This window comes from Artibeus jamaicensis, unplaced genomic scaffold (assembly GCF_021234435.1).
Source record: "Artibeus jamaicensis isolate MK-2021 breed Jamaican fruit bat unplaced genomic scaffold, CSHL_Jam_final contig_1157, whole genome shotgun sequence".
NCBI lineage: Eukaryota > Metazoa > Chordata > Mammalia > Chiroptera > Phyllostomidae > Artibeus > Artibeus jamaicensis.
The window spans coordinates 2859500-2882750 of record NW_026521226.1 but is presented as its reverse complement, the minus strand read 5'-3'; the positions used below and the strand labels follow the sequence as shown (position 1 = coordinate 2882750).

The 23251-nt window shown below is 39.7% G+C and overlaps 1 protein-coding gene across 2 annotated transcripts in view; it reads right to left on the bottom strand.

Moving 5' to 3' along the window:
- SUCLG2 (succinate-CoA ligase GDP-forming subunit beta) overlaps positions 1-23251 on the bottom strand; it is a 270818-nt gene that overhangs the window by 144103 nt on the left and 103464 nt on the right. The gene's annotated exons all lie outside the window — the stretch shown is intronic.

Below are 23251 nucleotides of genomic sequence, written 5' to 3'. Positions count from 1 at the left end.
ATTGAGGACATTCAAATATTTCTACCAGTTTAATCTAATACTCCACCATCCCAAGGGAAAGCAAGGCATGTGTTCCCTCGCTTTTATGAGTGTCAGAGGATGCTAAATAAATCCAGACTGCAGCAATGGCATTCCCATGTGGCAGGGGAACCAGTCTGCCAGTCAGAGAAACTAACTAGCTGCCAGTCACCTGAGATGTCAAAGGTAAGACAAGATTACAAAAGGAAAGGTTCAAAGACAAGACACAAAGGGAGTATTTAATAACTGTATTATTGGAAACCAACAGTGTTCTCAGCAGTTGCTCTATACATTGATAGGGCTGGGTAAGGGAGGAGAAAATAGATTAAAACTAAAAGCAAACAATATTTTTTAAATCTTGGAAGAGTAACAAAACATCCCAGGGGAAAGTGGTTGTGGAATCTTCATTTCTCACTCAAGAAAAGAGTGAACTGCCTGTTCCTGACATTTGAGACCAGAATCATGAACTCAGATGTCTTTATGGGCCTGGCAGGAAAGCTGGATATGCACAGAAGCCCAACGATGGAGTCAGGGCCTCAGCAACAGCAGATCTGTCCTCCTAAACCCTCAGAAATAAAAAAAGGCAATCCCCAAATTAAATGTTTGATGAACCAAACAGTACCCATCTCAGGCTACAGCTGACATCCTCTGTGATTCCTATCTGTTTAAAATCACCTAAGTCTGACAATCTTCTCTAAGTCTCCAATAGTTTTCTGACTCTGAAGACCTAGGTTTCAATCCAGCCTTCATCCCTTACCCAGCTGCATAGCATTGAACACGTTACTTAATATTTCTGAGACTCAGTTTACTTGATTGTGAAATGATGATGAAGATTGTTCCAATAATTAAATGAGACAATACATGTAAATATTTTATTCCAAGAGTCTAAAAACACATATGATTAATGAAAAGCCACAATCAATTAGTTAACTTACTACCTTTGTATAGTGTAAAAATTCAAAAGGACTATTTCTACTTGGGCAGAGATGGAAAATATAATTTGTTAGTATCTGCAACTATTTACATAAAGTGAGAACTCCACAAATGTTGGCTAATTTCAGCTATTATTATTGATGTTGTTGTTACTCATAGGCAAAGCATGTAAAGGTTCCAACAGAGGGTTTTATCATGAAAGCAAAAGAAACAACAGAAATATTTGACACCAGGCGTTGGGTAAGATAGTCAGTCACTCCACTCGATGCAGTGAATTATTCAAATTTATTGTCTCCACTTCTTGGTCTTCCTTTCTATTGCATTTGCTTACACTAAGAAAACCAGGGTTCACCTTCTCTCAGAAGCAAACAGCTCTTTCTTTACCACATACAGTCTATACCGTCTGACAATTGTTTCTGCCTGGAAATAAATCATTATAACATCAGTCAAACCATGTCTTAGAATAAACTGGATTCCCCCAAAACTGAGAAGACAAGTTATGATGGCCACTTGTTATCAGAGACTCACCAGGAGAGGAAAAAAGCAAAAAAAAAATTGAATATTTATGCTAACACATGTAAAGAACAGCAGTACAGCAAGGACTTTAGAGTTAAACAGATCCAAGTGACCAACTCCAACTCCACCCATCACTTCCTTTTGTAGTGAAGAGAAAAAAGAAGATAGAAGACAGGTTCTGAAAGATAAAAGTAGCATGCTCATCTGTAAAGTGGTCATAATAATTTATGTTAGCATGATGTGAAAAAGTAAATGAAATATACTAGCTAAGATGCTTATCTCAACACCTGACACACTGAAAACAATAGCCAAAATATGATGATCTGTCATCATTATAATTATTTTCAGCAATTAACCAAGAGTGGCATATAGGAATATATATTGTTCAAAAATATCAGGTAGAAAAAACTCTTTTCATGTCTACTCAGATTTTTCATTGTGATCTCTTCAAATTATTTAAGAAAGTAACCAGCACTCCATTGCCTCTAGCATTATTCATGTCCTTCTCATCCCGAAGAAAAAGATGCTTTTCCTCTAAGCTTTCTAGCGACAAAACTTGAAATGCAGAAAGAATACCTAATTGGGCATTGTTAACTGGCACTACACAGGCACGATTAGATCTGCTTTAGGCACTACCAACAGGACAAAGAAACCATTGTAACCTCAGTGAAGTGTTGTTAATTCCAAGTGTCAGTATCTGACCACATGTCAAAGGTTTCATGTCACCCTTTTGGTAAAGCAACCACTTGAAACTGTATAATCAGTCAGGCATATAGAAAAAGGGGGGGAAACAACCCAAGTACATCTTCTGCGTCTTGTACTGCATGCCAAGAATAAGTTCACTGCTATCATCTCTTCTGGTCAGAACTCAAGGGCTAAATCAGTACAGCAGGTCAGGAGCTCAAAGTAAAGCAAGTTTTTCTATCTTGAGGGAAACTCACATGAAACAACTTAATTCATGTGGTTATTTACTCAAGGTACTGAAAATTAAGTAAAGTGACCAAATCCTACTGAAGAGTCACTAGTGTTTCATTCAGTATTTACCAAGTTGACTCACACTTACTATCATTACTTCCATTTTATTTAAAAACTTCATTTCTCCAAAAACTCACACAAATTTCTAGAGTATATTTTTAATGTTACCTGTCTATTCCCAAACAGAAATAAAAAAGAATATTCCATACATGAAATTCTATTTTTGTCTGAATACATAAAATGGCTTAAGTATACTTTAAGAAAACAAGGTAAAAAGAGAGGAAGGGCTAGTTGTGGGAGAGCCACCTACTCTAATAAGTTTTGCATGGAAAGAGGTTACACCTATATGTGCACTGATAACCATATTAGTGCACTTTTAGTTGGTATCATGAGGTCTGCATAGCTCTCAATTCCTTGCTATTAACAATGACTCTTGACTTCTGGCCAAGATGGTGGCATAGGTGGAAACACTGTACCTCCTCACACAACCAAATTTAAGGACAACAAAGATTTAGAAACAAAAACACAACCAAAATGGACGGAAAATTGAACTGTATGGAAGTCCGACAACAACGAATCATTCATCCAGACCAGTAAGAGGGGCAGGGTTGGCAGCTGGCAGAGAGGGGTCATGGCAGGAAAAAGTGGTGGCTGCCGGACCAACCCAGGTGCACAGGCGGTGGCTGGCAGATCCCAGGCATGGGGTGGCAACAGGCAGACCCAGTGAGGGCACAAGGTGGCTGGCTGACCAAGGTCACACATTCACATGCAGATAAACCAGGCACAGGAACAAGCAGTGAGACAGACCATGCAACCTAGGGCCCCAGCACCGGGAAATAAAGCCTAGCACCAATTGAAAAAACTTTCAGGAGTTGAGGTGCTGGGAAAGGCTCTCAGCCTCACAGGAGAGTTCGCTAGAGAGACCCACAGGGTCCTAGAATATACACAAGCCCACTCACCCAGGAACCAGCACCAGAAGGGCCTAATTTGCTTGTGGGAAGTGGCAGAGGGGACAGAAATCCAAGAGAGAGTGAAACTAATGCCATTTTTCCCTCTCTGACCCTGCCCCCAGTCACAACCCAGGGACTGCGTTGAACCGCCCTGGTGTACCTAAGCTGTCGCCCCTCATACATAATAGGCGTGAACAGACCAAAACATTATGGCTCAAGCAGAAGAACAACTCAAAGGCCCAGAGCCAATACTTCTAAGCAACAAAGAGATAGCCAACCTATCAGATGCACAGTTCAAAACACTAGTAATCAGGATGGTCATAGAACTAGTTGATTTTAGTTGCAAATTAGATGAAAAACTGAAGGCTACACTAAGTGAAATAAAAAAAAATGCACAGGAAACCAATAGTGATGGAAAAGAAACTTGGACTCAAATCAATGGAGTGGATCAGAAGGAAGAAAGAAACAACCAAAAAGAAAAGAATGAAGAAACAAGAATTCAAAAAAATGAGGAGAGGCTTAGGAACCTCCAAGACATCTTTTAAACATTCTAACATCCGAATTATGGGGGTACCAGCAGGGGAACAGGAAGAGCAACAAGTGGAAAACTTACTTGAACAAATAATAAAAGAAAACTTTCCCAATCTGGCAAAGGCAATAGATTTCCAGGAAGTTCAGGAAGCTCAGAGAGTCCAAAAAAAGGTAGACCCAAGGAGGAGCACACCAAGGCACATCATAATTACATTAGCCAAGATTAAAATGAAGAAGAGAATTCTAGAAGCAGCAAGAGATAAGGGGACGGTCACCTACAAAGGAGTTCCCATCAGACTGTCAGTGGATTTCTCAAAAAAGACCTTACAGGCAAGAAGGGGCTGGAAAGAAGTATTCCAAGTCATGAAATCCAAAGACCTACAGCCAAGATTGCTTTATCCAGCAAAGCTTTCATTTATAACGGAAGGACAGATAAAGTGCTTCTCAGATAAGGTCAAATTCAAGGAGTTCATCATCGCCAATCCCTTATTATATGAAATGTTAAAGGGACTTATCTAAGAAAAAGAACATAAGAAATATGAACAGTGAAAGGACAGCAAACTCACAGTTATTAACAACCACACCTAAAACAAAAGCAAACTAAGAGGACAGCTAAATCAGGAGCAGAGCCACAGAAATGGAGATCACATGGAGGTTTATCAACAGGGGAGTGGGAGGAGGAGAAGGGGAGAAAAGGTACAGAGAATAAGTAGCATAGACGGTGAAGAGAAAATAGACAGGGGGAGGGCAAGAGTAGTGTGGGAAATATAGAATCTAAAGAACTTGAGACACATGGTCATAAACTAAAGGGGGGAATGGTGGGGAAAGGGGTGTGCAGCATAGAGGGGAATGAAGGGGGGGAAATAGAACAAGTGTAATGGCATAATCAATAAAATATATTTAAAAAAACAATGACTCTCACATGCAGGAGCCCAAACATGCCCCACGTGCATTTTACTGTATTCCTTTTGAGCGCATTGCTGATAAGCAGCAGTGCTGACAGTCAGACTCCCACTCAGTGTGATGGGAACCCATTTGCTATCATTTATATGTATTTTAGGAGAAAACACACTAATACACTTGATATATTTACAGATATGGAAGATTCTCAAATACCATGTCAATTAAGAGAACAATATTTACAGCCATTTAGAAAGCCTAAAAACATCCCCCATTATGGTCTTGTTTAGCTGTATTATCCACATTAAAATAATGCTTTCTCAAATGTTGTCCTCTCACTTTTTACCACAACAAGTGTTATTCTAATTACAATAATACACTTTTATAGCAATTTTATAGTCTGCCAATAATCCCATGCTGAGTAATAAATGTTCTTGCAAGCATTATTAAGCCTAAAAAATTAAATTCATTAAGGGAAGTATGACATAGAATAAATAAGAAATGTCTTTAATTAGACAAGATTGGTAAAGCTGGTCCACTTTGCTTTGTAGAGATAGCATTCTAACAATAGGTATGTGCAAAACACTGTTCGCAAGACACAATTTGAAACTATAATGCAGGAGGACCATGGCAAATGTCTGAAAATGTTTATCGAGAATATTGATAAACATAAGTCATTTTTAACTATCTTTTTAAAGCAGTTTAGTGAAGAAATGAATGTGTTTTGAACTGGTTTTTATTCAGCATTGCTCTCTTCAAAAATATAATACTTTCTTAAATGCAAATATAGTGCTTTTTACACCGATATTGCAGTAAGATGGCTACCATGGTGATCATCTACTTTGAGTTGATAAAACTGGAATTATTGGGGAAACTAGGATTTCTACAGTTCACTGACTACAACAAAATGGGAATATATGTAGTTTTCAGTACAGCTGTATGGTATAATTTCTACATGATGATCACCTTTCATGAAGTTTTATAGACTCCTTAACTGAAAAGTTTAAAATGTATTTCAGATTTACCTATTATTACAAGGCAAGGAGAAGGGGAGGGTGAGGCAAGAGTCAAAGAATGACAGAAAAAAATGAACATTTGTAAAGAACATACAGTTATAGAGTGATTAGTTAGAGGTCTAAGAGCCAATTTCACAAGGGAAATTAGGTAACTTATGTGTTTTAATTATGACCTCACAGAACCCAAACTTAAAACTCTTCAGTCATTACTGTGATATCTCCTGTAGACTGAATCCAGTTTCCTGAAATTGGAAGTAGATCATTGGAAAAAGATAATACTGCAGTGACTCTTTCCTTATGCCCAATGGCATCTCTGAGACTAAAACAATTATTTCAACTTTCGTCATGTCTGACATAGGCTCATCAGTGTAGAAACAGAGAATTTCAAACTGACCGAATGTCAGAATAAACTTTTACACCATTGGTCACATACCTTGACTGAACTGGGATTACGGATCCTTGGCTCCCTATCGGACTGCTGCCCATCACAATTTAAATTGTGTAGGCCTATCGCAGTGATTCTCCTATATAAATAAAAGATGGAACAAGGGTCGTGTCTAGGTCTGGGGTTTTGTGATACGAACAGGAAGTTGTTCTGGTAGACACTATTTCACATTAAGAAAACCTCTACTGATAAGGCTTTTTACTAAAGTTTTAAATCTTAAATTTTCTATTAAATATGGTAGCAAACTAATTCCATATTATCTAAAGTGATTTCTTCCATAAAAATGCCACTTTGAACAGTTAGATTAAGAAGATAACAATATTATTTTAACACAAAACGTACTTTTCTTGAGAATTTTTTAATTTAATTATTTTTCAACTACAGTATTCTGTCTTTTACTCCAATCCCAGCCCACCCCCTATGTCCCCCACCTCCCTCCCATTTCAACCCCCTTAGTTGTTGTCCATGTGTCCTTTATACTAGTTCCTGTAAATCCTTCCCCTTTTTCCCCTGAAATTCCCTCCCCTCTGCCCTCTGGTTGCTGTCCCCCTGTTCCCTATTTCAGTGTCTTTGTTTTTATTTTGCTTGCTTGTTTGTTTTGTTGTTTAGCTTCCTGTTAAAGGTGAGATCATATGGTATTTGTCTTTCAACGCCTGGCTTATTTCACTCAGCATAATACTTTCTAGTTCCATCCAAGCTGTTGCAAAGGGTAGGAGCTCCTTCTTTCTTTTTGCTGTGTAGAATTCCATTGTGTATATGTACCATAACTTTTTGATGCATTCATTTACTGACGGGCACCTAGGCTGCTTCCAGCTCTTGGCTATTGTAAATTGTGCTGCTATGAACATTGGGGTGCATAGGTTCTTTTGGATTGCTGTTTTAGGGTTCTTAGGATATAGTCCCAGCAATGGAATTGCTGGGTCATAAGGCAGGTCCATTTTTAGTTTTCTTAGAAAATTCCATACTGTTTTCCATAATGGTTATACCAGTCTGCATTCCCACCAACAGTGAACTAGGAACCCCTTTTCCCCACAACCTCTCCATTTGTTGTTTGTTGCTTTGTTTATGATAGCCATTCTGACTGGTGTAAAGTAGTACCTCATTGTGGTTTTAATTTGCATCTCTCTGATAGCTAGCGATATTGAGCATCTCTTCATGTGTCTTTGGATCCTCTGTATGTCCTCCTTGGAGAAGTATCTGTTCAAGTCCTTTTCCCATTTTTTAATTGGGTTATTTGTCTTCTTAGAGTGGAGTTGTGTAAGTTCTTTTTATATTTTGAAGATTAAACCCTTGTCTGAGGTATCATTGGCAACTATGTTTTCCCATACAGTTGGTTGTCTTTTTATTTTAATACTATTTTCTTTAGCCATGCAGAAGCTTTTTATTTTGATGAGATCCCATTTGTTTATTCTTTCCTTTATTTTCCTTGCTCTAGGGGACATATCAGTAAAAAGGATGCTGTGTGAAATATCTGAGATTTTCTTGCCAATGTTCTCCTCTAGGATTTTAATGGTTTCACAGCTTATATTTAAGTCTTTTATCCACCTTGAATTTATTTTGGTGTATGGTGTAAGTTGATACTCAAGTTTCATTTTTTTTGCGTGTAGCTGTCCAGTTCTCCCAACACCATTTGTTGAAGAGGCTATTTTTAGTCCATTTTATGTTACTGTCCCCTTTGTTGAATATTAATTGTCTGTAGAGTTGGGTTTATTTCTGGGCTCTCTATTCTGTTCCATTGGTCTATGTGCCTGTTTTTATGCCAGTACCATGCTGTTTTGATTACAGTGGCCTTGTAATACAATTTGATAAAAACGTACTTTTGTTTTCAAGGAAAATTTTTAAAATTTAGTTCCTACAAAAATTCCTAAAGTGTGATAAGTTATTGTTTTAAGTCCACTGACCACACCACTCCAGCTTCCCCCTTTTCCTTTTCCTCCCTTTTCCTCCATGCTTCTCCCTTCTGCCATCAAGGAAGATCCTCCAGCTTCTCACAGAGGGGCTCCTCAAGAAGAGTGGCTGAGCCCCTGGTATCTCAGCTTTTTCTTCTGTAGCAGAGTCTCTATTCCAAAGGACACACATTCCCCAGGGGAAATGGGCTCATTCAGGCACAACCTCACTCTAAACCTGGAAGCCCTGTGCCCTCAGAGCCTCAGCCCAGAGATCATCTTGCAGGAGCTCTTACCTCTCAAACCAGGCCCAGCACCTGGCTAATTTCACAGCTGCAGAGGACATTCAAAATCTCCCTCACAGACTTATGACAGCTCACTCTCCCTCCAAAATGCGGCCAATATTGGTTTTATATCCAATTGTCTCCTTCAACACCATAGTTCTTACTTTGTTTTCCACCCCAGTTTCAAGCAGCATGGTATCAGACATCAGAAGTAGACACCTCCACAGAATTTCCTGGAACATTCCTTTCTTCCCCCTACCACCCCTGGGACTGGTATGTTTACTCTTGTGACAGCCTTTCCCAGGATCCAGGTCCTTTCTCTTGCCTCCCAGCATGAGGTGAACTGGCTATCATAACGCATAAACATGATTATGCTGTGTTTAGGGGGGATCTTGCTACCCTAGAAGAATTCCCAGAACACTTTACATTAAACTGAAAACAGAATAACCCTAAACAGCAGATGGCCTAGTCTTTTGCAAAGGGAGCCATTATGATGACCAACAAAACCAGCCTGAACTCAGGAACATTACAGACTCTAACAAAACACATGCCATTCACCTCTGAAGGCTCTTCCGATTCAAAGGAAAGGGAGACCTTTCCTTTGCCAGACCAACGGGGACTCACAGAGCCAGGGATTGGTTCTGTCAAAGTCAGCCACATGACTGTAGCTTTGCTCATCACACCCCTCATGCTTTCTCCCATGTGCAAGTTTCTACTGAAGAGCATACACAGTGTGATGGAGAATGAGATCACCGCATTCTCCAAATGACCAGATGAGAATGCCAGGCAAACAGTGGGCCCTCAGCATATGGTCATTCATTCATAAACATCACTTTCTTTGCCCTGTGATACCATAATCAGTGTCTGTTAGGAACTTACTATGAAATAAGATTTGTGCTAAGTCTGTTCCTTAGCCACATATCACAAATAAACAAACTGAGGCTGAGTAATCCAGTCACATTGCTAACAAGAAACAGAGTCAGAATGTTTAAGCTAGAAAGAAACTTCTAGAGACAGTATTTTAACCCCTTCATATACACCCCAACATTTCCCCCCAACATTTTATTAGAAAAATTTCCAACCCCATGAAAAAGCTGAAAAAGTAGACACTCACATAACACCCAGATTCCACCATGGCTAATGTTCCACCAAGTCTGCTTTATCACATCTCTCTCCATTCATCGCAGCTCCCCTTTTTTTTCACACATTTCAAAGTTATCACTACTCTTAAATGCTTCAACACACAACTCAGTAACTAAAGTCTGATATTTGTTTACAGTTCCTTTTTGGAGAGGGATAAAATTTACACACAGTGAATGGCCAAATCTGAAATGTGTCATTCAACAAGCTTTGACAAACACACATGGTGTCCAGCACAAATAACGCTTTTCATTACAAAATCCTAGGCATGTAATTCTATAACACACCAATATCACACTCAAGCACACCATATGACATTTTAGGTGAAATGTTCAAAATAAAACTGTAAGTTATTATACCCATATATTATCACCCTACCAACCATATTCAAGCAGGCCTTACTTCTGCCAGACCCTGTGTATCTGTATGATTCAAATCCCAATCAAGAAATATATTATTGTTTCTGAGAATACATAGCAGTGTCCTTAGTACAAAATATGTAAATAAAAAAACATTGTCAGTAGGGATCTATAGCCTCTTACCTGAATTTTCATGGAAACTAAACATAACAAATATTCAATGTGTACACCTACGCACAAAGATCAACACCTAAAACCTGGCCTACAGCAGGCACCCACCGGGCCTGCAAGTATTCAACAGTATCACAGAGGAATCAGCTCCTCCCCCACCAACTCTAAATCAAAATCCTGTTTGAAATATTCCTAAGTTAGTCAATGACATGTAAAGTACTGATTTCAGAAGGAATTTTTTTTACCATGACCAAATGTAACTTTTTGAAAATGATCATTTTTAAACATGAATTTTTATAGCAGTGGTGTTTTGTAAGTTCAGGGGAAACTATTGATAATAACTGTACCAAAGGTGTTTCCTTACATGTGTCTGTCATGAGAATTTGGTGTGACTACTCCATGTGGAACGGGGAGTAAATTCTCCTAGAGGTATCCTGCAGCCTCCAGAAAAAGCAGATGATGCTTGGACCCTGGGTCTGACTCTTAAGTGATGGAGTGATGGAAATTACAATCTTTAACCCAAAGCTCTTCTACGCTGTCAGTTGCCTGACACTTAACATTGTGGGACTCCAGACTTTTGATAAGCCTTCAGGATTTTTGAAAGAAAACCACCAGAAAGTATTTAGAAGATAAAAGCCAAAACATATTTATGTTACCAAATGTAGTACGTTACTCTCTTGAAAACTTTAGAAAACACAGACATAAATGCCTTTAAAAAGGCTGCAATGATATAAAGCCCTCATCAACAGTAGTCAATGTGGGCTTTACCTATGGGGTCTTGGGGTTGAAACAATTTTTAATTTCTTCTTTGTTGTTTTGCACATCTTATAATGACTCTTTATGTCATTTATAATCAGGGGAAATGAAACCACTTTAGAATTTAAATAAAATATGTTTATTTGACTTGGTAAGAGCAGTAACAGTATTATTGCTAAGTGGGAGAAAAAAGCTTGCAAAATATATACCATTAAATGTATGTACATGTATATGTATATAATGTATATACTAAGGATAAATTAAGAATAAAAAAACAATGTATTAACTGATTATTTGGAGGGGAGTAGAGTATGGGTAACTTTTTCTTCTTTTTTGATTGCAAAGTTGCTACAAAGATCATGTATTACTTCTGTCAGTAGTGGGGCAGGGGAATAGCAGCTATTTCTAAAATGAGCTTATTCTGCATTAGACTGTATCGGTGCCTGACATGCACACAGAACACAGCCACTGGGATCTCTGCAGCTCACCACCACCCACCAGTTCAGAGATTGTGTGACTCAGAATGGAGGGCGGGAGCAAAACCTGCCCCTTGTCAGTTCGGCAGCTGATTGTCCAGTTCAAAGCCAGCCATGGTGTTCAGACCTGGAAGCACATCTATCCATGTTTGCCAGAATTGGCTATGGGTAGGCTGAACATTCATCCCTTTGAGACTCAGGACACCATGCCTCAAGCCATGATTCCTTAAGTGACTCAGAGGTAAAGCACCCTCTCCAGGTATCCCTGAGCTCCAGTGTGAAATCAGTAACATCTCCTTTCTGTGTACATAAACATACCATCCCTCTTAAGCCCCTGCTAAAGAAGAAAAGATCATGGAAATGATTAAAGTGCAGGGGGCAAATGCAGGAGCCATGGTATGGTATGGCAGCCATGGACTAGTACTCAGGCTTTGCCCCTTAACAGTCAGCTGAGTGACCGTGACCAGAAAATAGAGCTTTGATTTTTGCATCTATAAAATAAAGCTGATAAAAACAGTGCCAAGCTTTCACAGTCACTATACATATTTTATGAGAAGAAAAAGTAAAATACTTAAATAATGTCTGGCTTATACTTACTTATACTAGTTTACACTTAATTTTGCATGATAATTTTATAAAGTAAATGGTAAATGATGGTAGTATAAAGTATAAAGTAAATGATAATAATGATGAATACTCTGTCCACTGGGGAGGATAATTTTTATGATGAATAACAAAATCTAATACTGACTTTACATCAGTGTTAAGAATACATCAACTACTCATTTTGTATTTTTTCCAATCATTCAGAAATGATGAAATATGCTCATGGTTGGACTAGAACATGTGAATTCGCATGGAGATAGAAACAGTCAGAGGCCTTCCAGAGCAGCCCACATCTACAGATGTGCAGCACCGCCCTGCCACACCCAGATGGACTCCCACTTGTGTAAGTAAACTGGGTATCTCCAGATCACAGATGGGAGCCCCTGCCATGAACACACATGCTTTCATTTCCATTTGAGCAGTTTGTTTAGTTCCAAGGCTTGCACGCGTCTTTATTTCTGTATGTCCCCTTCTTGGTATTTGTGGTTGTTTTGTGGCACAAATGGCCCTGGCCCATCCCACAGGATTCCTGACAGAGAACACGTCCTTTGACTCCATCTGGAGCTGTCAACATCAGGATTCATTGGCAAACTGAGCACATGTCTCCCCCTGCTACACTGTTGCCACTGTTGCTGGGAAGGCCCTGCGCTGAGGCAGGCTGCAGGGGAGGGAAAATAAGTTGGGAAGCAAGCTAGACTCTGAGCTTAGCTTGTGTTTGCACATCACTGGTAGGACACGTGGTTATCTGTCCAATAAGCAAAACCTTCTCAAGTACTAAATTACACCAATAAAAGATTCAGTGAACTTTAAAAGCATTACAACATTGTTAATATTGTTGTAATATATAACATAACTATATATTTCCACATAAAAATTACAATAGTAATGCCAATTATACACTGAAAACATATAAAATGGAATCAGTATATACTGTTATATTAATAAAAAATTATCTTAAACATTACAAATATATCAACTAAAATATATACAGAAAATTAATAATTAATTAATCATATGGGTTTCAGAAATTTCATCATCTGTTTATTAAGTTCTAAATCTAAATGAGGTTGAAAGTAACCTAACAACTAAGACAACACTTTTCAAATCCCATGTCATAGATGAGGTCACAACTCCAAAAAACTGAGGCCACCCTCTCAGCCAGTGTAGGAGTGCTGCTGACACACAGGTTGGGACAATTTTTAGTAGTCGTGGAAACAAATGGAGACAACCCCCCACAGTCATTCTTTTAAACTTCCACATGTCCTGTCACTTGGTCTAGAGATAAAATTCAACACTCATTGCACCTCTATAAATTTGGTAAGGCCTCCTTTATATACCTCTCTACTGCCTCATAGAATTATTTTTGTTTCCCTCTCACATGGTAGTGCTAGTTATTAGTTAGAATTAGGTTAGATGTTGAGGAACCAAAGGGTTTTTTTTTTTAATGATTGTGTTTATTTATTTTTTAGAGAGAGGGGAAGGGAGGGACAAAGGAAGAGAAACATCAATGTCTGTTTGCCTCTCTTGCATTTCATACCGGGGCCTGGCCTGCAACCCAGGACTGGGAATTGAACTGGCCTTTGGTTCACAAGCTGACACTCAATCCACTGAGCCACACCAGCCAGGACAGGACCAAAAGTTTTTAATAATAATTTTAAAACTTCAAGTAATACAGAAGTTTATTTTTCTCTCACAAAATGTCCTGAGGTGCATTAAGAACTAATGTCATGATTCCACAACCACCACAGTCAACCATCACAGTCCTCTGTCACATCACTGGCACTTCCTTACCAACGTGGCTGTCATTGCCTAGAACTAAATCATAAGTCCACAACTAGCCATGAGGGAGACTGAGAAACACAGTCTTCATTCCAGGCAGGCATAGACTTCATGAAATACTGGGGAGCTCCCAGTCCCTGAGAATAAAGGGTGTTGAGGGGAGAAAGGGAGTTGTCATGAAGGTAACTGCAGCACTCCTGGAGTCCAAGTTCACTGTCACTGAGGGAGTGAGGAGGGTGGTACTCATAGAGACACACCAGATATAACAGGGTGTGGGTTGTGGGTAGAAAGCGTAGTTGAGAAATTGGTCATCCCCCGGGTTATAAAAAATTGGCTGAGGAAATACATATATTAGGAGATAAGGAAAGCCAGGTTTCCTACTATTGGAGAAAGTATTTCCACACACAGAAAGTGGGAAGGCTAAAACAAACTCTGAGATTCAGGATTGGAATTGGAGGTACTGATATAAATACACTGTTTATTGTAATATATATAGACAAATAAATGGCAATTGATGTTATATATATGTAAATAAATGTGTATATCAGAGTAAAATGAATGCATGTATTTTATATTTTTACATATATGAATGTGTATACACATATATACATACATGTTTGTGTGCATGTATATACACCCAACTATCTCAGATGGCTTAACAGCAATTAACACCTTAACATAATGAGCACAAGCACATGCCCAGACTTTGGTTTTTAAACAGTATCACTACTGGAAAGAATAGTATCTCTTCTGAGGGAAATGGCTGATAGAGGGCTAGACCAAGAGAAGTACAAGTTGAAATAGGGACATCTTGTACAAGAAAGTCAGAAACTTCATGTCAAAAAGACTTATGAATGGATGACAATTGACTGAATAAAACAGCAATTTATAGGCCCTTGCTGATATAAATAAATAAGGCAGAAGAAAAATCTTCCTTACAGATTTGCAACTCACAAATTTGCACAAATGATGGAAATGAGAATCTCCAATTGGCAACCATCATAGAGATAAGTGAGAAGTTGTCCACAAAGGTCAAAGCTGGGTAGAAGTTAGGAGATGAACTTGATATACGGGTAATCTGAGAACAGCTCCCCACAAATTTCTAACCAATTACAAATGAAAAATGTAAAATCTAACATGGGGAAACTTGACAGACACCAATTTGACCAGTGGTGGGACAGGCCATATACTTGCTAATGTGACCAACTATGAACAGCTGCCCATGATTTTTAGGGCATTTTTACCAGGAATGCAGAACACTGGAAAGACACAGGCTGAGAAACATTCTACAGAAGGAAAGCCCTGGACAGTTTAAACAAGGTCTTTAAAGAAAGAGAAACACCAAGGAAATGTTCTAAAGTAGAGATGATTAAATAGATGTGACAATTAAATGCAACGTGTGTTTCTGACTTGGATCCTGGTTCAGGAAAGAAAAAAAAAACACACCACTAAGGAAATTGGTGGAATGTATATAGCTGCGGTCATCAACACTATTTTCTGACCTTGAGGACTGAATGGTGATGATGTGGGAAAGTTTCCTTGATTTGAGGAAATACATACCACAGTGTTTAGGGTGATGAGGCATCATATATGTAATTTGTTTTTAAATGTTTAAGAGTTGGGGAATCTAGGTGAAAGTGATATGAAGTTGTTTGTATGGGACCTAGAATTCTCCATACATTTGAAATTACTTCAAAATAAAGTACCAAACAAAACACATTCACGGCCCTATTGTTTAGGAAGAAAAAGGAGCCCTGATGTTAACAAACAGCAGGTGGTCTGTGCTTGTCAGGCCACAAATCACACTAATGTATCTGTTGTTCCCTCAACATCATTTCCTTCCCTCTGTCCATCAAAAAGATCACAATCTGCCTTATGCCCAAACCAGTCAGTTACCATAGGCAACATGTCTGGGGCCAGATAACACAGGGTTTTAACATCACAGTACCTGCACAGCATTTGAGAACTTCTGGACAAAATTCTGCCCTGAGAAATAGAAGAGTGGAAGCTGGAGAACAAAAATAATACCCAGGCAATACAGAAAAGTAAGACAGCATAAACTACAAAAGATAAAAGAGAAATGAGAGCAGGTTTCAGAGATACAGAGAGGGGGTACCTTTCACCACCACAAGGACCTTCCACCACCAGCACAAAGACCAACCTGGCCTGGTATTTGTCTAGATCAATGAGTCTCTCAACAACTGAATTCTAGACATGGCTCTTACAGATATAACTTAGGTTTAGAGGCCTGTCACTCACAGGAGAAGGAGTAGAGACTATGAAGTATCTTCTTCCTGGTTGCAAATCCATGCATCCTACCCTCAATGAGCTAATACAAGGTTACATTAATATCACAAATTGTGTAGCAATTTATAACACTATTGTTAATGTCAACTTAGATGAATAAAGACTATGTCTAATGCCCATAGTGATAATAGTTATTAATTTTTTAAATAAATATTTTTCCTTTTTTCACACTCATATTCATAGTCTATAAACATTTATTTAATTCCTGCTACTCTGTGTCTTGAACTGAACACCAAGATGAATAAAACAGCCAATGCCCTGAGTCCACAGTCTTCAGGAGACCAACATAGACTAAAAAATTTCATAAAAAGTACAGATGACATCAAATTATTCACTATTTCTAGGTTTACCAAGTAAAGTGTCAGATCTTAGGTTACTTTTTTATTTTAGCTTATTTTAGTCTATTTCAAGGTTGGGAACCTAATTGGGGAAACTGGATATATACTGGCTACAAACTTAATATTTAAATATATAGAGCCATGTGCTAGATCACTTAAATCAGTGGTTTCTGTGGTCCATGCTGAGCTGGATCAGAATCATATGCAGTACTTCGTAATAATTTAGAAATCTAGAACTAATGAATCAAAATCCCAGGAATCAGATTCAGAATTCAGTGTTCTTAAGAGTTCCTCAGTAGATTTTGATGCACAGCTAACTTTGGGAACTTCTGATTTAAATAACTGTCACTAATTCAGTAAGAGTGACCTTAGCTCACTATAACACTAGTTGGCCAAATAAAAAACAGTCCCTTAGCTGTGAAATTCACAAGACTGCTGATTAATTTATTTGAATATGATTAAACTGCTTCCCTCTACCCTAGGACTGTGGACAGCAAGAAACTGAAATGTTTGCTGCAGCATCCATTATTAATGCTATTGCTTTCCAAAGCTTGTCCCTTTGACCTCTGTTTATCCCTTCTGGTCTCCCATATGAATTTATAGTTACTTGTTATATGCAATTACATCATGCTGAGTATGAGGACACCCCACAAGCTGTTAGCTATATTAACTTAATAATAGATTTCAGGGTGTGATTTCCAATTAATTTCATTTTCCATATGCGCATGCAGCTCTGTGGGATGCTGGAATTATAGAGTAGCCATATGGTGCCTCATAAGTAACAATTAAAACTAATTTTCTATTCTTTGACACTAAAAAAAAATCATACTGTTTAAATGCCACAGAGAAAATTGAAACTTCCACTGCATCTGCAGCTCTCTGGAAAGATGTCCCACTTTTCCCTCTGTGGTCCTGAAACTTCGGCTCCAGTGTGGCAGTGGATGGCGAGGGCTGACATCCTTCCTACCTGGCTTCTGGTGTATTTGCTTTTTCATCACTGTCACCCAGCAGAATACCTTAGAACAAGTGGGAGAAAGTGCTGGTTTTTCTAGTTCACATTTGTGAGCTGGCTTGAAAGAATACTCGCCTTCTGAAATGGACAAATTCTGATAATAGAACCTTTCTACGGACCCATTTCCAAAAGGCACATCTGTGAAACAAGGATGCAGTCTGCCCATGCCACAGGGAAAACAAGCAGTCCCACTGAAACCAAGCAATGTTTTTCAAGTAGTAAATGTAAACGTACTAAGCTGGGAGAGCTGTGGGATGAGCTGCTCCCTGTGGAAATTCAGGCTCCTGTGTTAATCGAATGTGTTGTCCTTTTATACTTATCACATGGTAAAATTTGGTCAATTCCCAACAGTCCAATTTAGGTAGATTCATCAGCTGGGAAGTTAAAAAAATAAAGCAATGCATATAGAGACTCTATTCAAGATAACCAGTAAGGCAGAAAATAAAAATCCTTTCCTTATTAGCCTTTCACAATTTTCAACCCTAAATGTGTGAATTTTCTATGTGAGAACAAATATGACAGTATAGATTTACTTTAAAGAATTCCTTAACTGTTTTTGATGAAAATATGGCTAACCCTCATTACTTCATATTTTATGACAAATTCCCTCTACAATGAAGGTAAGCAAACAGGAGGAGCAGAAAAAACTAAGGGGACTGAAGCAAGAGGTCGTAGCTCTCCCCAAATTCTTACATGAAATCTGCATTTTGTTAGTTAAAAGAAATCAGAGGTAAAACTTTGGGAAACCAATATCAAAACTTTTATCAACAAAAATTATTGCTGCAAAAACTCCGAGTCTATTGCACAGGCTGAATTGGGTTCCCCCATAATTTATGGGTTGAAGTCCTATCCCCCAGTAACTCAGAATGTGACCTTATATGGAGACAGACACTGCATATATCATTAATTAAGATGAGATCATTGGTGGGCCCTAATCCAATATGACAGGAGTTGTTATAAAAATTTGGAGACAGAAACACACATAGGAGAATACCACATCACGAGGAAGGCAGAGATTGTGGTGATGCTTCTACAAACCAAGGAATGACAGAGATTGCCAGCAAATCTCCAGAAGACATGTGAAAGGCAGAGAACAAATTCTCCCTCAGTCTCAGAAGGAACCACATTGCCCACACCTTGATCTTGCACTTCTAGCCTACAGAACTGTGGGACAATAAACATGTGTTATTTTGTTAGATAGAGCAGCCTAGCAATTTATGTCATGCAGGTATAAGACATGAGAGCTGACTTTAAGCCCTGACTCTACCCTCCCTTAACTGTGACCAAACAGCTTTGCCCTAACAGCAACCTCCTCACAGCAGTATGATGAAGGTTGCATTAGATAAAATGCTGGGCAACATGGAGATAAATGACCTGACCCAGTCCTCAGAGTTGCTCAGCCTCTGGGAGTGTGGGATAACCTTGGTGATTTTCTAGGTCTTCTCTCCCATAACTCCAACATACTTGGATCACCACACAAGGTCTCCTCCCATTTAACATCTCTGGAATGACAACTCTTCTCTTCTTGCAGGTCACTAAATAGCAAAACTTTAATATTCCTATCTTTTTGCCTAATCTTGAAAAGTTGTAGATGGCAGTGGTGACTATTGACATTATTAAACAAACAAGTTTCCCCCACCCCCAGCCCCATTTCTACCACTCTTCACACTCACAAAGTGAATATAAAAACAGCACAACAAACATAAAATCAGCAATTTAAAATTAACACAGCTGTGTGCTTTGTTCATCTAGAATGCCAGGCTTCTGACCCTGCCAAATGCTTTGAGACCATGAAAATATTCCTCTTTGGTAGTTAACCTTGTTTGTTTGTTTTGTTTTGTTTTTTTCTGTTAGGAGTGACACATCCCTCTCACAGTCATTTAGTATTATATGCTGTTTGTCTTACCCCCAGAGGCTACTCGAACCTTGTTTCAATGACTCCTGAAAACTTCACTAAGCAGAAGTACGTAATGAACACTGACCCTGATGCCTTTTTGTAGGAAAGAGTTAACCACTCAACACAGAAATATTTTGCTCCATGCTTGTGAACACTGACGAGCACCAAAAAAATGAAGTGGGTTCTCGGGTATCTTTTGCTTTCTTGCATTAATTTTCAATTAAACATCACTGACATTATACAGGGCATTTCAGGCTAAACCAATTTTAACCCCATCAACAACTATGAAAAAAAAATACCCTCTTGCCTGACAAAAGAATAGCACACAGCTTAGCAGCTATAGCATCCTACCTGCTTTGCTAACTATATAGATAAAAATGAGCTGCATTATGTTCATTCATATTCTAGCAAAACTAAATGTCTGATCAAATGTTTAAAAAACAAACATCTGATCAAACACTTCCCCCTCAACATTCAATCATCATTATTCTATAATTTCTTCTCATTTTCTCCTTTTTTCCACTCTATTCCCACTCCCTCCATGACAATGATTTTAAAAAATTCCTGAAGTTTCACTTTTCAGTGGCATCTACTCAAAATTCAGATGAAATTAAATAGCTGTGTGTATCACATACATCATAGGTTTCTGTACTGCTGTCTTTATCTGTTTACAATACAGGCAGATCTACACATGACACACAACTACAAAAATAAATCTAGGGATGCCACTCTACTATTGTAACAGGGCACGGTCAGGAGGGGGTCCCTAAGAAAGGATTTGAAATGGGGTCCAGAACTCAAGGTTTCCAGGAAATATTAAGATGTCCTCATGCCCCCCCGCCAGGTGTCAGTTGGGGGAAGGGACAAATAGAGCAGGGCCATTGAGAGCTGTTTTGCATAGCAACAGTTTTGCAGCTAACCTCTGGAATGCTTATTTAACATATCTATAACCTTTAACTGGTTTCATAGATATGTCAAATAGCTGTGGCCAAGTTTTGAGCCAGGGAGTGGCTTCTACCTAGGATGTAACTGGGGGGGCAGGTCCCCTGAGTTACAGCACCTGCATGAAAGCTTGGAGTTGATTGTTTCCACACCATGGGGCCACCACACCTGCTTAGACTCAGAATGGCAGCCCAGTAAAGCTGGGAGGATATGGGAGTCCTCGCCGGTGTAACCGATTGTAGGAGGAGTCGAAATGGGGCTGCAAAGGAGGATGGGAGCAGGGATTTAAACACAGACGTGGCAGCCATTGGGGAGAGAGCCATGCAGTTTTGGGCAGAGTGAGGACCCCATCTTGTCCAGGTGAAAGAGAACCATGCGCTTTGCCAGAATGGGGACCTCTGCAGCCAGGTGAAGAAGAAAGCCACACGCTTTTGGTCAGAGTGCTGACTCCTGCAGCTCTGGTAGAAAAGGCCCACGCGGCTTTGGGATGCTCTCTTTGGCTGCATGGCCTGGGAAGCAGGAGAGACTTTGCCTAGAAAAAGGGTGAAAGAACTCTTTGCCAGCAAGTCATGAGAAGGTGCCACTGACTTTGGACTAATTGGAGATCCTGCCTGGACAGCGACACAACTGACAATGCCAGTGTCCTGGAAACACAGACATGTGTTTCTTTTCCTGAGATACGGTACCCCGAATTAGGGCAGGGGGAGGAGGAAGCACTGTGGGCACCTGTGGTTACCCTAAAGAACTTTGATTTTTATGGGGACATCGGGTCACTACTTTAAGTCTGTACAGCTTTAAATAAACCTTTCATTTTCACAAATCTATGGCACTGAGAGATGTCTTTCCTCTGGTGGCAGACAGACGAGCCCAGTAGGTATTAGCATACTGTCCTTGAGAGGGGCCCCTGTTTTCTGTAACAGTTTTTGGCGTCCCTGGGTGGGCCAAATATTGCTCCCCCTTGGACCTCTGTTTGGTACCTCTATCACAGTACATTATGGGGGGTTTCAAAGCCCAATCTGGCATTTTATTTATAATTTTTAAAATCTTCATCCAAGGATATGTTTCTATTGATTTTAGAGAGAGAGAAAAGGGAGGGGAAGAGACAGACAGAGAGAGAGAAACATCCATCAGCTGCCTCCCATATACACTCCAACCAGATATCAAACCTGCAGCCCAGGTAGTGCCCTGGCTGGGAATCAGACCTGCAACCTCTCGGTGTATGGGGTGATGCTCCAATCAACTGAGCCACCTGGCCAGGGCCAGTCTCATTTTTGAAGGTTGCTCCTATATCTACCAGTCAGTTATCCAATGTTAGACCCCAAGACTGGGCCAGATCAACATGTACTTTCCAAAAAGGTTCTGGCCCCTCTTCCTATACTTCTGCCTCCATTCCCTTTTCCATTTTGTTATGGGGAAAACAGGAACAGGTCTGTGAGGATGAAAAGCCATTACTCATTTAGAGCCACCAACTGTCCCTTCAGACCAGACACCCCAGCCCAGCTTGGGCCAGTAAGTATAGACAGACACTCTCACTGTGAACTCTTCCTTGCAATTCTAGTCATAGCAGTTTGCTATCATGAACCATTTAAAACACACTCTAAGAAACCATGTTCCCTAATTTTATTTAATAAAGTAGTATGCTGTTAATAGTCAAGAGCATAGCGAGTGACAAACTTTCTCAATACCAATTTCCTCATCTGTTAGATGAAGGTGACATTTTATAATCATGTATTGTTGGAAACTGCCCTGCTTGGTTTCAGGAGCTGTAACCCTCCACGGCTAAGGCTGAGTGAGGGACCTCCGCACTGTGAGCCACTAAGGAGACAAAGCTCATCTCCCTGGCAGGAGTGCTGCTTCTGCTTCTTCCATCTCTGGCCCCCAGCGCTTGCTCGGTTAGTCAATGACAAGTGCGACCCCTCAGAGGGGGGGCAACCTAAGCCAGACACAATCACTTGGGCGAGCCTCAAGGAAGAACTCAGGGGGGCTGCAGCAAAGAGGGGGTGATAGACCCTCACCCCCCCTGGCTTTGACAAAGCCTGAGTCCTCAGTCTGTCTGCGAGAAGTCTCCGAGAATTCCTTGGCTATCTGCCTCCTCTGCCTGACTTAAGCCTGAAAACAATGACTGAGGGTAGTATAGCCCTGTGCTGGGAAAGGTGTGTTCCCTGGGTGATCTGGCCTGAGAAAAGATATATGAAATCCTGTGAAACCTGCTTTGCTAAGAATACTCTTAGTTAAATGATAAAGGCCAAAGCAAAAAAGTTTGTTTTGAGTTTGTTTTCCCAAAGTCTTGTAGCCCTTTAGCTAATAGACCCTGACTCAGAAAAAGCCCTAATAATTCTCTGTATACTATCTACTATTTACTGCCTGATAATAATTAATAAGTTGTACCTAAACTCCTGTACCAAAAAACCAATAAAAGCCTGTCTAGGCAAGAGTCAACACACTCCCTCCTTGAAAGAGTCACTGTGCTGTCCCTTTTCCTCCACAAGACTCTGTAGTCCATGTAAATTTGTCTCAGGTCTCATCCATGATGCTGCGGGCACTAAGAGCCTGTGCATGTGTCAATGTATAAACCTCATTTCCTTAATACAACCTTTTCCCCTTTCTTTCCTTTTGATTTAAACTGGCCTCCTCCAGCACCCTGACTCACAGGCCTCTTCCCTTTCCCATTCACTCCCTTAATCACGAAGCCCTCAGGACAAATAGGCTCTGATCAGCATCAAATAACCTTAGGAATAAAACCTCAGGTTCATGACCCCAGAGACAGAGTTTCAGTCAAATTAGAGGTAATATCTAGGCCTCAATTGTGTTTAATTCAGGCTCCAGACCCAGAAAAGTGGTGAAAACCAGACAAACAATGCCAGGGCTAACATCAGGACCAGACACACTAATCAACTATTTCCTACCCTAGTGCTGACCAATCAGTAGAGACCATGACCCTAACTCCCTTAGTCACCAAGATTGATGACTTTTCCCTAATATAACCCATCCATCTCCTAGAAGCTATCAGGAGA